The 17,157-nt window shown below is 40.1% G+C and overlaps 1 protein-coding gene across 3 annotated transcripts in view; it reads right to left on the bottom strand.

Moving 5' to 3' along the window:
- Positions 1–17,157, bottom strand: part of Nf1 (neurofibromin 1) — a 258,357-nt gene that overhangs the window by 240,543 nt on the left and 657 nt on the right. The gene's annotated exons all lie outside the window — the stretch shown is intronic.

The following is a 17,157-nucleotide window of genomic DNA, read 5'->3' as shown; positions in this document are numbered from 1 at the left end:
AAAAAAAAAAAAAAAGTCTCTAACCTCATATTGTATAAGACCAAAAGTTAATGAAAATCACTACACTACACTGCATTGTACTACACTACACTTCAGTAGACTACACTATACTGCAGTACTACACTACACGGCACTGCAGTAAAGTAACTACACTACAGTATACTACACTACGCTGCACTGCAGTACACTGCACTACAGTATATACTACGCTGCACTGCAGTATATTACACTGCACTATGTTACACTGCGCTGCAGTACAGTGTGCTACATGCATACACATGCAGTAGGCACACAGGACAGACTCATATTCTCCTTGATAAAGGTTTGGATTACCACAACAGCTGAGGTCCAAAATGATCAAGGATATATGAATCAGGCAGCAATAGAAAGAAGTTACACCTAACAATCCCGTCTCTACTCCCCTATCATGCTGAAGTTACAGTTGCAAGCACATATGTGGCCTCCCTGGCCTTTTTCATCAGCATTGGGCTCCACACTCTAATCCTCATGCCTGCACTGCAACTGCTCAGATCTACTGAATCATTTCTCTATCTTCCACAGCTTCCACCTTGCTTTTTAAGACAGAGTCTCTCACTAGAACCTGGAGATACATAATTAAGCTAGACTGGCTAGTCAGAGAGCCCCAGGGATCCACCCATTACCTAACACTGATACAGCAAACAAACAGACAGAGGTCTATGACCCCATGGATCTTAAACAGTCTGTACTCAACTGAACTGTTTCCCAAAACATTCCCAGGGAGTGAGGCAGGTAAAGGGCAGGGCCAAGAAAAAGAACACGAGTGAATGAGCAGACAGCAGTGAGAGCACAGCAAGGACAGAAGGAAGTGCTAGAGTCCTGGGCCTACGTTTTCTAATTAAATAAATGGAAGACTTCAAGCAGTTCGTAACCGTGTTATTGCTTCCTAGATGACCTATTCTCTATTCCCTTCTCTGGGTTCCAATTCTTCAGGGAAATTCCCAGTCATCATAATTGTCTTTCCCCCTATTTTCTTAGCAAATGACGGGGGTTTTTTTGTTTTATCTTAAAAATTAAATTTTATTTGTGTGTAAGTATCCACATGTGTGTAACCAGTGTTATTGAGGCCAAAAGGTGACACTGGATCACCTGGAATCAAAGTTACAGACAGGGAGCTGTGTGCTGCCCAAAGTGGGTTCTGGGAACCAAATCCCGGTTCTCCCTAAGAGTAGCTACTGTTGAGCCATCTCTCCAGCCCCACACTATAGGGTTTTTATTTGTTTCTTTGTTGTTTTTGTTGTTTAAGTCTGCTGCCAACTTTCTGAATCTACTTCTACAGTTTACTTTGCTTTTTGAATATGGACCACAATTTTTCACCTTTTTACATCTGTAGAAACTGTTTGTTGTACTCTGAATACTGCAAATAAACGAATCTTAAAACTCTAGTATCCTCTTAGTGACAATTACTACTTCTTCATTAAGCAAAAAGGGTTGAGAAAGATGATCACTGTAATCCGACCAGTGATTCAAGTGGGTCAGGAATACACTACATCTTAATAAGATTTTGTTCACCTCTGGCTTATCTTTTTCCTTCAGCATGTGTCCATAATCAGCCCACTACAAACATCTCTTGCATCCCTGAAACTTTAATTCATTTGGTCTTCATTGCTCCAACAGTGTTCCAGTGTTTTTTAAAATGTTGATTCTTAAAGTTCACCCAGTTTCTGTTTGAACTTGTTGCCATGGTATATATAATTGTACTATCATCTGTTAAATAAATACTACCTAGAAGCCAGGGATCCTGCATATATAAATCCAACAGTGGTTTATAAACCCAGCTTTACAAAAAAACTACCTAGGGATACTTAAAACTATAACCATTTCCAAGCATCCAGAACTCATATTGTGTTTAGTGGATCCAGGAAACCAGTCCTTTTAAAGTTGCAAGCAAATTTATTTAATGGTAGCATTTCTAAAGAAACCACTGGGCCTACATCCATGACTTCTTTCTTTTTTTAATTAGATATTTCTTTATTTACATGTCATATGATATCTCCTTTCCCGGTTTCCCCTCAGAAAAAAAAGAAAAGAAAAAGAAAATTTAAAAAGTCCCTGTTCCCCCCACCCTCCCCCTGCTCACCAACCCACCTTCTCCTACTTCCGGGCCCTGGCATTCCCCTATACTGGGGCATAGAGCCTTCACAGGACCAAGGGTCTCTCCTCCCATTGATCACTGCCTAGGCCATCCTCTATCCATGACTTCTTACTCCTCCTCCAAAGCTCAGTACTTTTAAGGATATTTTTAAAAAAGCATATATTACACAAAATAAATAAAGAGGCAGATGAGTTAAAACGCTCAAAATTTCAAAGTGACTACAGACTTGAAGACAAATTAGAATCCTTGATGACTTTTAAATATATATTAATGATGGCAGCACTCACTGAGCATGTGCAGAGCACCTCAGTCCCCAAAAGAACACATACTACTAGGTGACCCAAACACAACTATTCTATTTTTCCCTGATCTATTCTAACAGAAACAAAATGATTTTCAGATGTAAAACATCATTGCTAAACATCAACAGAATGCTTACATAAAGCACAAAGAGCCCATCTATCTGCTTTATCTAAGTTCAAGTCTATATAAATTAATCCAAGGGTATAAAAGAAACTTGAAAATATGGGAGAGAGATGTCAATGAACTTTGAGAAGTCATGCAGATAAAGCAGGCCAGACTTGGAATTAGCAAATGCTGCTTCAAATGTCTAAATGCTGAGGGTAATGGTGACAAGGTGCTTTCAGTACTATGGGCTTTATGTTCATTACACAGAATACTTCTTGGCAGGTCTATAGGAATTTGGCATTTACTTTTTTTTTGTTTTTTGTTTTTCAAGACAGGGTTTCTCTGTTTAGCTCTGGCTGTCCTGGAACTGATTCTGTAGATCAGGCTAGCCTAGAACTCTTCCTGCCTCTTTCTTCCAAGTGCTGGGATTAAAGGTGTGCGCCACCACCACCCGGCTGGCATTTACTTCTAATAATGAAATCTTACATGTGTAGAGCTATCTCTCCATCCCCCTCTTATGTAATTCTAGCTATCCTGGAACTTGCTATGTACACCAGGCTGGCCTCAAATTCACAGAGATTCAGCTGCCTCTGCCTCTTGAGTGCTAGGATTGAAAGTGTATACCATCGCCTGGCGGTGGTGGCACACGCCTTTAATCCCAGCACTTGGGAGGCAGAGGCAGACGGATTTCTGAGTTAGTGGCCAGCCTGGTCTACAGAGTGAGTTCCAGGACAGCCAGGGCTACACATAGAAACCCTGTCTCAAAAAAAAAAAAAAAAAAAAAAAAAAAAAAAAATAGGAACCAAGATGGGGCAGATGGCTCAGTGGGTAAAATGCTTGCCATGCAAGCATGCCAACCTGAGTTTAGATCAAACACCCACATGAGAAAAGCAGTGCATGGTAACATGTGCCTATAACTCTAGCACTGAAGAGTAGAGATGGGTGAGTCACATGGGTTTGCTGGCCTGCCAGGCTAACCAAAACAGCACACTTCAGGTTCAGTCACAGTCCCTGCCTTACAAAGGTAAAGACCAGGTTGGAGAAATGGCTCCGCAGTTAAGAGCACTGACTGTTCTTCCAAAGGTCCAGAGTTCAAATCCCAGCAACCACATAGTGGTTCACAACCATCCATAAAGAGATCCGATGCCCTCCTCTTCTGAGGTGTCTGAAGACAGCCACGGTGTATAATAAATAAGTAAACAAATAAATAAATCTTTAAAAAAAGAAAAAAAAAAGGTAAAGATCAATAGAGAAAGATACCTGAAGTCAACCTCTGGCCTCCACAGGAGAATATTTACTGAAGTACACACACACACACACACACACACACACACACACACACACACAAAATAAGTTTTCTAATTCCTAACTGAGCATGAGGGAAGACTAAGCTATGCTGAACTCACATACATGATCAATTCAAAACAATCGAGAGTGGTGAGCAGCAATTGGGTAGCAATGTGGATGAAACAGGACTGGGTAAAAGCTGAGTAAAGATACCTATGGTACTTAATGCTAGTGGGTATACAGCCATTTAAGATGTATGTGTCTGAGTGAATGCCTACATGAATGTCTGTGTGTCATGGACATGCCTGGCACTCTCAGAGGCTAGAAGAAGGTGTCTAATACCCTGGATCTATAGTTGCAGATGGTTATGAGCCATCAGGAACTGAGCCCAGATCTCTACAAGAACAACAAACACTGAAAAAAACTGCTGAACCATCTCTCTAGTCCCCTGCTTTTACTTTTATAGATTTTTATAATAAATTTTAATAATAAAATTTATAGACAAAGTTGACACTTTATAGGTTTACTACACTAGCAATAGACAAATATAAAAACATGTTACCTGAATTTTTCTTTTCTGTAGCATTGGAAATTGAAACCAAGGCCCATGCCTGCTGGCAAATGCTCTACTGATAAGCTATAACCCTCTTACACCTTGGTTTTTTAGATGCTGGTCTTGAATTTGCTATGTTAACCCCAGAATAGCCTAAAAGTCAGGATTCCTCTCTCTACGTCTGCTGGTCTATTATTGCACACCTGTGCCACTACACCTTTTGCCTCAGTATTTTTTTTTTTTGCCTCAGTATTTTTTAAGTCATTAATTTTACTTGAGTCTCATAACATCCTCTTATATTAAAATACTGGCAAGAAGCTAGGCATTGTGACATACTTTTAATTCTAACACTCAGGAGGCAGAGGTAGACAGATCTTTGAGTTCAAGGCCAGCTTGGTCTACATAACAAGTTCCAGCTCAGCCAAAACTGTATACTGAGACCCTGTCTCAAAACACACACACACACACACACACACACACAGAGGTATGCCAATTATTGACCTTTACTGCACCAAAAATAGACAGATAAGACTGACTGACTGACAAGACAGATAAAACCTTAGGATTATGACGTATCTAAATGGCTATAAAATGGCTGAAGAACACAAGAGAATGGAGTAGTTCTGTCAAATGCTTAGTACCTACTCTCAAGTACTTTAAAAAAAAAATTTATTTGTTTATTTCATGTATGTAGGTACACTGTAGCTATCTTCAGACACGCCAGAAGAGGGCATTGGATCCCTGTTACAGATGGTTGTGAGCCACCATGTGATTGCTGGGAAATGAACTCAGGTCCTCTGGAAGAGCAGTCAGTGCTCTTAACCAATGAGCCATCTCTCCAGCCCTCTCAAGTACTTTTTTAAAGTAAACAAACTTACTGTTAAGTTATAGAGGGTAAAATTAGAAACACTAAATAGAAAACTGAAGAAGGTAAAGTTCCAACTCTTCTCTTTTTAAAAACCCCCTCTTATTAAGGTTCATGACTCACATACTACCCACTAACAACACTGTCACATTCACCTAACAATCTTCTAGATATTTTCTTATATAAAGAAAAAAAAAGTCTAGGGCTGGAGAGATGGCTCAGCTAAGCTGAGTGCTCTTAGGTCCTGAGTTCAAATCCCAGCAAACCACATGGTAGCTCACAACCATCAATAATGAGATCTGACTCCTTCTTCTGGAGTGTCAGAAGACAGCTACAGGGTACTCACACATAATAAATAAATAAATAAATAAATAAATAAATAAATAAATAAATCTTTTTAAAAAAAAAAAAGTCTCTATCCTGGCTCAGTTTCTCTGTCCCACATCCACCACCGCCTAGGCAGTATCTAAATTATTGTTGCTAATACTCAAATAAACATGAGTACTGTGTAAGTATGCCTCAAACTATATCTAAGGAATACTTAAACTAAAATTTTATTATTTAATATAACATTCAAATTTAACTGGGCAGCAGGGCATAGTGGTTTATGCCTATAGAACTCAGTACTCATGAGGCTCAGGCAGGAGGATCACAAGGTGAAGGCCAGTCTGGACTACAAACTGAATTTGAGGTCAACCTGCCCAAACCTTTTTTCTTTTAAAGAGGACATCATATATCCCTATCTAAAACTGTCCTCAGCTTCCCTTAACTTAACAACAGCTATCTAACACTGTCCTCAGCTTCCCTTATCTCAACTCTAGTTAATGACCATTAACAAAGACAGAACCTCAACATTCAACCTTTAACAGCCTCAGTACTGTCCACACTGCTAAAGTCCTAACCCATTCCATCTGCTCACCCAATCCTTCCTCCCTCCCATACCAGGCCATGATTTCCCTAACTACTGTAAGCAAGCCCCCTCTATCTCTGTCACCTCACATGTAGGGATAGAAACAAGGTCTAACTAGCCCAGCCTGATTCTGAAATCTTGTCCTCCTGTCTCAGCTCCCAAATGCTAGGATTATAAGACCGGTACCACAGCTCCTGGCTTCATCTTAATCTTTTTTTTTTTTTTTTTTACATTGTGTGTGTGAATAAGTGTACGCGCACCCTATGCACATATGTGGACTCACCCTATGCACATGTGTGAAAGTCAGAGAAAACTTGGGGGAATCCATTCTCTCCATCATATGGATCCAGAAGGTCAAACTCAGGTGGTTAGGCTTAGCACCAAGCATCTCCAGTGGCAGCATCTGGCCTAGATAGTGCCAAAGGCATGGTAACAACCTCTATACCCTAGTCATTTCATTACTTATACATCTCACTGAAATCACACTCTTACATTAAACTTACACTGCTGGAATTTAAATTTGAATTTTTGGGGGGGTAGCACTGAGTCTTGTACATACTACAAAATCCTTCTACCACTGAGCTATACCTCTAGTTCAAGATTAAAAACTCATATTCAGTATAGAAGAAAAGAAATGTGTTTGAAAATGTATTTTAGGGCTGGAGAGATGGCTTAGTGATTAAGAGCACTGACTGCTCTTTCAGGTCCTGAGTTCAAATCCCAGCAACCAAATGGTGGCTCACAACCATCTGTAATGGGATCTGATGCCCTCTTCTGAAGACAGCTGCAGTGTACTTATATAAATAAAAACTAAAGAAATCTTTTAAAAAATAAAATGTTTTTTAAACTACAGGTAATCCCTTAAAACTTCTGAAGATATGAAAAAATGTAGTCCTAAAATGTTGACATTGTAAATTTTTAAAAAATGAATTACAAAACAATGTAGCTCTATCAGGGCCTGGTGGTACATACCTTTAATTCCAGCACTCAAGAGACAGAGGCAGGAGGATCTCTGTGACTCTGAGTCCAGTCTAGTCTACACAGAGAGTTCTAGACCAGCAAGGGCTACATAGTAATACCCTATCTCTAAATAAATAAATAGTCAACAACACTTCTAGGTTGTGGTACTACAAATAACCCGTTTCCCCTGGTGCAGCCCTGTTCTTCCCATACGCTTACTTTGCTTTTAATCTAAGAAATTAGACAAGTATCTGTTAAAGTTATAGCAGAAACAGGACTTAAATAACTCCAAACTACAACTCTATGACTAATTCATTAGTGATGAGGATAATTTTTCAATCAGAAGACTAGCTCAAAGAAGGGACAAAAATAGTTTGAAGAATTATATAGCAATTGAACTATGGTGGAAATGAGAACTCTGGTCTTCAATGATTTTTGCTACCAACAGTTGATCAAAATAAAACTGATTACCCAGGTATACATCTCTAATATAAAGACTGAGTTCCAGGGCAGCCAAGGCTACACAGAGAAACCATCTTGAAAAACCAAAAATAAATAAATAAATAAATAAATCCTATTTCCTCTCCCCATTTCCTGATAATTCACTTACAAGAGACCAAAAAAAAGAAACACAAATGCTCCTATTTCCCTACTCCCTTATGAGTTAAGAAGAGAGTAAGATCTGCCTGATACATAAAAGCTATTTTCTAGCCCCAACGTAGTAGAGAAGTAAAATAGGATAAAAAAAATACTCTAAAAATCAAGACAGTGAACTGGGGAGCAGCTCAATTTTTAGAGCACTGGCCTAGCATGACCAGAGAAACAGTGTCGCACTGCATAAAACAGGGGGTCACCTGTGGCACAGGACTATAATTCCAGCACTCTGGTGGTAGAAATAGAAGGATCAGAAATTCAACATCATCCTCAACTATGTAACAATTAAAAATGAAAATTAGAGAATTGCTAAACAGAAAAAAACTGAAAAAAGTAGAAAATCAGAGATAAAAGCAAAATCGCCCAGAACTCACCAGAAAACATTTTAATACTACCAAATTTTGAAGAGCTGTTCCAAGTATATCAAATTCTAAGTGAAATGTACTATACAAACCAGATATCATGTTGCACATCTGTGACCCCAACACTTGGGAACTAGAAGCAGGAAAATCACAAGTTCTGAGTCATCAACCTAAGATGGTATCTTAAAAACGAGAAGAAAATTAACACACCTATAACCTCTGCCTCAAGAAGCTGAAGCAAGAGGTCAAGGTTGAGACCAACCTAGGCTACCACAGACCTACCTCAAAACTCAAAAGGAAAGGGTGGCGGATGGCAACTGGGAAGACAGCTCAGCAGGTAAAGCACATATCATGCAAGCCTGGCAACCTGAGTTCAGACACACAGAGGTGGAAGCAAAGAAACGCATCCACAAAGCTGTCCTCCGCACTCCACACATGCACCAGGGCATGTGCTTATCCACACAAACAAGAATATTTTCAACTGAAATTTACGGACACTGCATTTAAATCTCCTATTTACCCCTGACATACAGCCAATGCACACGGAGTGGATCAGTATTCTAACATGAACATAAAGATAAAATGCAGCATCCATCTGAGCGAGAAGCAGCACCAAGGTATCCCTCGTCTTAACACGCTGTATACAGAAATGATCATTACAAAGCCTGAAAAGGGAGAGAGAATACCACATAAATTGGATACATTCTTGTGACTAAAACTTCCTACCATGTACAAGAGTCACACTTAGGACACTAAATGAGCCCAAGATGTGACTAAGACAGGTGTTATTCCCATTTTACAGATGAAAACATAGAAAACTGATAGAGGTAAAGTGGCCAAGGTCACACTGCTACACACAGTGAAGGTAAACCCAAGGTGGAAAGAATCCTTTCCTTATGTCTCAATTACTTTTGAGAACAATCCAAGAAAATCTGTCAACAATTAAGCAGAAAAGCATCACTTGAAAATGTCATGAGACATGATCACTGTAAAGGTCTTTATCTCTGTATACAATTATGATTAAAAACTAGTCATTCTTTTTATTCAGAATTATAGTGCCATTGACTAAATTAACACCATATCTTTTTTTTGAGACAGGGTTTCTCTGTATAGCCCTGGCTGTCCTGGAATTCACTCTGGAGACCAGGCTGGACTTGAACTCAGAAATCCGCCTGTCTCTGCCTCCCTAGTGCTGGGATTAAAGGCATGCACCACCGCCCACCAACACCATATCTTTTACATTAGATAAACAATCTTATTTGGTTGTTGCGCAGAGGGGAGGGTGAAGTAAAGGAACTATCTGCTCTCAGAAAAGTTCTCTAAAATTCAATAGGATAAGACACCCAAAGCTGTAAAATGAGTAAGGACGGGCAACAGCTTGCTGGCTATAAGAGCAAACCTCAACCAAACTAGAAGTTCTGGACTACAGTCTGTGGTCTATTGAAAAGACATTTAAATTTCAGTTAACATCTAAAGTCATTGCTACCCAAGGTAATCAGTACAATCTATGGGGCTTGGGATATAGCGCTTTAAGTCTTCATTAAAAACAGATGAAATTGCAAATCAGCTTGGGGCTAGCTGTCTCAACAGTTCTTTTGATAATATAACCAATGGCTCTAAAGCCACTTTTACTTACACTCAAAGCATATAACCATGCATATCTTAGGTATATAACTTTTTTTTTTTCCCTTGAGACAGGGTTCCTCTGTATGACCCTGGCTGTCCTAGAACTCACCATATAGACCAGACTGGTCTTGAACTCACAGAGACCCATCTGTCTCAGCCTATCAAGTGCTGGTTTTAGAGGCATGGGCCACCACACCCAGCTTACATATAACATTTTAAGTGGTCAAATATATTCAGTGTACTGCATACACTCTAAGACTTCAGTAAGGTGCAATAAAAGCCAGTTCTTCAGCACACTTCTGACTACTGTTTACTATACTACACCATAGAATACAGGATTTACAAGTCACTGAAACTACCCAACAACTCACATTCAGTACAACTTTTCTATTCTCAAGGTCAAGCTTTGTCTGATCTTTCCCTTACCTAACAAAATGGGGGTGTTCTACAAGAAGCTAGATGAAACAACCCGATGCTTTTATAAACAAGTCAATCCCTGCAAATAGCTTAAGATGCTCATATTCTACTTCAGTATTGATCCTAAGCCTTTTAACAGTTTAAGCTGACCACAATCCTCCCCTTCCACTTCTTTTATAGAACATTCTCCTCCTTAAACTTCCGTTTAAAAAAAAAGAACCTTCCTATACATCTCATTTTTTGTCTTATACATAAACAAATGAAAAATTCCCAACAAAAAATAAGGATGACATATACAGAAAAAACCTGGTTTTAATTGAAACATCATGTCCTTAAGAAGCATGTTGTTAAAATTCAGTAACATGGCTCGTACAGAAGGTCACAGCACCAACCTGAAGACTACAATGACAATGGCCTATTGCAGTCTGAGTAATTTAAAGAATGAGATGTAAAAATAAGGCATGATAATGGCTTACTATTATCATAGCACTAAGTTTTTACGTTAAGAACAGAATTCTTCCCACCTGGGAATCCTTCCCATATACAATCACCAAACCCAGACACTATTGTGGAGCCAGGAGCCTGATATAGATGTCTCCTGAGAGACTCTGCCAGTCCCCACCTAATACAGAAGTAGAGGCTCACAGCCACCCATTGGTCTGAGCACAGGGTCCCCAATGAAGGAGCTAGAGAAAGGACTCAAGGAGCTGAAGGGGTTTACAGCCCCTTAGGAAGAACAACAATATGAACTAACCAGTACCCCCAGAGCTCCCAGGGACTAAATCACTAGCCAAAGAGTACACAAGGTGGGACTCATGGCTCCAGCTGCATATGTAGCAGAGGATGGCCTAGTCCCTAGTCGGTCATCAATGGGAGGAGAGACCCTTGGTCCTGTGAAGGCTTATGCCTCAGTGTAGGGGAATGCCAGGGCCAGGAATCGGGAGAGGGTGGGTTGGCAAACAGGGCAACGGGGGAGGGAATAGGGGTTTTTTTTCTCCGGAGGGGAAAGTGGGAAAGGGGATATCATTTGAAATGTAAATAAAGAGAATATCTAATTAACAGAATTCTTCATGTTAAGCACCTTTTTTCAAAAGCAGACTGAGGAAAATAATAATTCTGGGCTGTCAAGTTAGCTCAGTGGCTTACTGCCAGGACTGTAGACCTGAGTTCAATCTCTGGAACTCACATGACAGAAGAATAGAACCAACTCTTGCATGCTGTACCGACCTCTGTATGTTGTAGCACACAAACATACACACTAATACTAATAATAATAATAATAATAATAATAATAATAATAATAATAATAATAATTTGGAGCCAAGTAAAAATTGTATAAAATAAACAAACTGGAATATTTAAAATAAAGTACAACTGGCCCAATGCTGGCCTAACTCATACAACCTCGCTTTACTATACTTCTCAAACTTCTGAAGACCATATTACATATATTACACAAACTAGATGATAAAACAGGAAAAATGGATCAATTACTGAGATCCAAAAATTACAAAATGAGGCTACCAGTACCCTAAGTATTTGTCAATAAATGCTAAAAAATAAGGTGTAATATTCTAACCAACAAGTATACCAGGGAATATCTAGAGACTAGTCACTATCCTTAGTGAAAATGCAATAACCAATAAGATGTAAGAAAAATGCATAATAATCTTATGTTTGGTTACCATTATAGACTTTCAAAGTGCTCACATTCTCTACTCAGATGATTATGCTAATAAGATATAAATTCAAGCCAGCATGGAGGCAGAGGCAGGGAATCTGTGTGTTCAAGGCCAGCCTAGTCTACATGGTAAGTTCCAGGTCCCAAGACAGCCAGGGCCACAAAGAGAGACCCTGTCTCCAAAACAAAAGCCAATGACAGCAGGGGGTGGGGTGGCACACACCTTAATCCCATCACTTAGGAGGCAGAGGCAGACCAGCCTGGTCTACAGAGCAAGTTCCAGGATAGCCAAAGCTACACAGAGAAACCCTGTTAACATATAAAGATCATCCAATATTTAAACTTTAAATAGCATATTAAGATCATCCAATATTTAAACTTTAAAGAGCCTTCAAGGTTTTCTGCCGGGTTTCTCTTCAATAAATGAAGACAAATAGGATCTTTGTGAGAGCCAACAGCTGGCATACGAACAGAAACACTGAATAACAGCAAAACTCGGGCTCCTGTTTAGAATCTCCAGCTCAGTGACAGGCAAACCTGTTAGAAAAAGAGCACATCTGGTCAGGTGCAGTCCACAGCTGTTATTCTAGTACTACGAAAGCTTGGGAGGCAGAAGCCAGCTTCTGCTACTTAGTGAGTTCAAGGTCAGCCCAGGCTATAAAGTAAGACCATCTCAAAGAAGGAAGAGGAAGGGGAAAGGGAAGAAAGAGGAAGGGAAGAACCTCTGCTCAAGCTGATTATCATCCTGACACAGAATGATCTGAATTTGTACACAGGAGAAAGGCTGTGCCTTGGGGACTTGGGGGAGAGATGCATTACAGTGGTTATTACAACTGTGAAAAGGCCACTGTGTTTTTCCAAAAGAAATCCTTTTCAAGAAGTCTAGAAGGGATGAGGCAGAGCCAGTTTTCACAGCTATAAAGGAGAGGAGTAAGCAAACAGTAGATAGGCAATGTCTGGCAAGGAAGGGAAGAGAAGTACAGTTCACAGAGAGAAAGCCAACCAAGGACACACTTCCTTTCCAAAAGAAACGCAAGCTAAACAGTGAAAAAAAAAATCTAAATAAAGAGGGAAACTGGGATGCCAACTGAGAAACAGCTAGAAGAAATTACTCTCTAAAAGAGGAATTCTAGCCGGGCGGTGGTGGCACACGCCTTTAATCCCAGCACTTGGGAGGCAGAGGCAGGCGGATTTCTGAGTTCGAGGCCAGCCTGGTCTACAGAGTGAGTTCCAGGACAGCCAGGGCTACACAGAGAAACCCTGTCTCAGAAAAAAAAAAAAAAAGAGGAATTCCAAAAGAATAAACACTATTCCCTATTCCCTCAACATAACAGATTATATTTTTTTCAATGTTCTTAATGCCTAATAAAAATTGCAGACCAGCAGTTAGGGAGGATAGATCCTTTTTTTAACCTAAAATAGGTTTGAATTTTTACAAATCTTTGTGGCCAGTCAGCATGGAATTTGTAGCATTAAAGATATATGCTCATCATTTTATACTGTGAAATCTCTACCACATAGTATTCAAAAAAATAGTGTGATTAGTACTCAATGCATAAGGATAACAACATGCTATTATAAATTTAAAAATTAGATTTTATAGCTGGGCAGTGGTGGCGCACGCCTTTAATCCCAGCACTTGGGAGGTAGAAGCAGGCAGATTTCTGAGCTCGAGGCCAACCTGGTCTACAGAGTGAGTTCCAGGGCAGCCAGGACTATACAGAGAAACCCTGTCTTGAAAAATCAAAAAATAAACAAACAAACAAACAGTCTGTGAGATGCTTAAAAAACAGCATTCCCTAATGACCTAGCATTTGACACATGTCACAGGAAGGCTCTATGCGTCTGCTATGCCATTTAGCCTCTCTCAGTTTTTTCACTAAAAACAAAAAACAAAAGTGGGAGTAGGGGGGCTTCAACAGTTAAAGTTGAGTGGGAGAGGGGCTGGAGAAATGACTCAGTGGTTAGGGCTGTCTGGGCACGGCTCTTTCAGAGCCCCAGAGTTTGGTGTCCAGTACCCAAGTCGGAAACTTATACCCACCAATAACCTCAGGTCCACCAGATCCAACACCTTCTTCTGACCTCTGAGGGTACTACACACAAAAAAATAATAAACCCTAATTTGAATTGACCATTTATTACTTCTATAATAAATTAACAAAAATTTCTGAAGGTAAGCCTTGAAAACCTTGTTTTACATCTCAAAATCAATGTCTTGACTGCTCTGGAACTCCAAGTACAAATTTGGCTGGCCTCAAATTCAGAGAGCCCATGTGGGACTGATGGCTTGTGCCACTATTGCCAGCCAGACTTTACATTGTACCAACGATGAAAAAAGCCTACTGTGTACTAACATTTGTATATGAGAATCTTAAGTTATTTCAACTGTTTTAAGAGTTTTCAGTTTTCATGTTGTCTACAGTTGTTTCGCTGGCCTCGAGGAGTGACCAGCTGCTTCTCACTACATTTCTTAAGCTTGTAAGAAAACATCGTGCCGAATAATTTATTTTATGTGTCTTTCTCTTAATTACAATATAAGAGATGGTAAAATGGCATTTTAAAAACTAATGTCTTTAACTTTTAATAGATGGTAATGAGCCTGATCCTACAACATATATAAACAATATATGGTATTAAACCATTAATCATTCTACTTTCAAAATTCAGAGCATTTTTTTCCTTATATGATAAATATGTCTACAGACCAAAGGCAAGAACTGAAGGAAAAAGTCAGACATGGTAGTAGCAAATGCATGTAGTCCCAGCACTTAGGAGGCAGTGACAGAAGAATCAGTGGTTCAAGGTCATCCAAGTTCCACAACAGCCTGAGCTACAAAAAAAAAAAAGAAAAAGAAAAAAGAAAATCTGAGTTTAACTTTTCAAACTTAGCAAAAGTTTGGGAGGGCTTAGCAGTTAAAAAGTGCTTGCTGTTCTTCCAAGTTCTGTTCCCAGCGCCCATGTCAGGCAACACGGAACTGCCTGGAACTCCAGATCCAAGTGATCTGGTACTTTTCAGGCTGCCTCAGTGTGTGACTGAGTAAGTGTATGTGTATGTGTGAGGTGTGTGTGTGTGTGTGTGTGTGTGTGTGTGTGTGTGTAGTATGTGTTGAGAGAGTATATGTGTGCATGTGTGTATATAAATAAAAATATAATCTTTTTTAAAATCAGGAAAAACTATAAGGTGACTCATTCTCAACCCTCTACTAAGATTATGCTCTTTGTGAGTTCAGTTTTGGTTTGGCTACTGCAGATTCTCAAGCTTACTGACACTCAACCCTTTAATACAGTCCATCATGTTGTGGTGACCCCCAACCACAAAATTATTTCATTGCTACTTCTATTTTGCTATTGCTATGAACCGTAATGGAAATGTCTGTGTTTTACAATGGTCTTAGGTGGCACCTATGAAAGGGTCTGTCGATTCCAAAAGGGTCTCAACCTACAGGCTGAGTCTAGGCATATTTTAAATCTATTTTTAAATTTATTTAATTTTATGTGTATGAGAGTTTTGCTTGCATTGATGTGCACCACAAGCTTTCCCGGTGCCAAAATTCAGAAAAGAGCATTAGATCCCTTGGAACTGGAGTTATAGACAATTGTGAACTACTCTGTGAACACTGTGTGAATGCTAGAAATCAAACCCAGGTCCTCTGCCCAAGTAACAAGTGCTTTTACTGCTAAACCCATCTCTTTAGCCCTTTAAATCCCTTTTTCTTTAAGTTCTGCGCAGCAAGTCTTTTCTATCAAGTTTAGAATCTAACACTCTACTTAATGTTCTACTTAAATCTAATGCGCTATAATTCGACCTATTTACACAGTAATATTTACTTCCTCCGATGGATTACTAGAACAGTTTGTTTTGATGCCTTTTGGTCTGCAAACCGAATGAATGAACCAACTCCCTGAAGTCTCTGACAGCTATGAAATTCTATCTAAGCAGGGTGGGTTTTTTGGGGGCGAGGGGTGTTTGAGACAGAATCTCCCTGAGTACCCTTGGCATCCTGGCATTCAGTCTGTAGACCAGGCTGGGCTCAAACACACAGAGATCTACCTGCCTCTGACTCCCATGTGCTGGGACGAAAGTCATATACCACCACATTCAGCTCTGTGTAGGTTCTCTAATGTCTTCTGTGTTGACTTCCTCTGTATGTTCCCTAATCTGTCAGATATGTCAAAAGATTGAGTCCCATTAAAAAAAAAAAAAAAAAAGTCTGCTGGTCAAGTTAAGATGAAATCCTTCCCCCTACCTGTTGTTTTTGTGATTAAAGCCAATAAACAAAATAGATTGGTTCAATTCTAAACAATTCTCTCATTAGAGGACACCCCTGGCAGAACTGCAACAAAAAACAACCATCCTTTAAACCAGCCCCAACTATCTACAACAGCATAAAATTAAACTAGTTCTCATGGACAAAATGCAACATGTGGATTGCCTATTCATCGGCCTTAGAATTTTATGTGTGGAAAACTCAGCGAATAAAAAGTAACCTTCCTAAATTATAAAACTTTTCCCTCCATCCCAAGTAGTCTCAATGTAAGTTCTCTTGTGAAAAGTCAAAAACAAGTCAAAACAACAACAAACCATGAGCACAATTATTGGCCCTACTACCGACCACATACTGTCTGTCTCTGCTGTCTAGTCTGTAGCTCAAATGCCTTCCCTTTCCTTTCACCCTTCTCCCCCTACTCCTAGAGTCTCACTCAGAAAGCCAAGATTCATCCTCGGACTGCTGACAAGCAGGGACTGGAGAAGGGGGTGTGATCAGCAAGGAAGGAAAGGGGCGGAAGGGGGGGTGTCATTTCAGAACCACGGTTTCCCCTGCAAACAGCAAACGCAAAAGGCAACCTTGTGTCATCCGGCTGTCAGGGATGCTGGTGTGAACATCATCAATTGGGAGTCTCCAGGCAAGCTAACGCCCGGAGCAGAAAAGTAAGAAAACTTGTGCTTTCCCTACTCCTGCCCCCAAGGGGCAGCTACAGAAAATGGGGGTGGGGCAGGATATTATCTTGCTCATACTGGGGATGCATACACAAACAGACCGAGGGTTCCTTCGGTTATCCCCAGTTATGAGGTTGGTGGGGATTAAAGGAAGAGGGAACCCCTAACTAATATTACCTACCTCCTTTTAAAAAGGAAGAGTAAGAGAGAACGATTGAATCCAGATGGAGTGCCCCTGAAAGCGCCCCCAGGTCACTCATCCCCGCACCAAGAGCAAGCGGAAGGGCTGGGATAAAGGGGATGGAGGGCTGGTCACGGGCAAGGCCCCACCCCCCCGGTTTAGGAGGGAAGGAGAGCCCCG

The sequence above is a fragment of the Mastomys coucha genome, unplaced genomic scaffold, assembly GCF_008632895.1.
Source record: "Mastomys coucha isolate ucsf_1 unplaced genomic scaffold, UCSF_Mcou_1 pScaffold5, whole genome shotgun sequence".
Lineage (NCBI taxonomy): Eukaryota > Metazoa > Chordata > Mammalia > Rodentia > Muridae > Mastomys > Mastomys coucha.
This window is presented reverse-complemented; position numbering and strand designations above follow the sequence as displayed.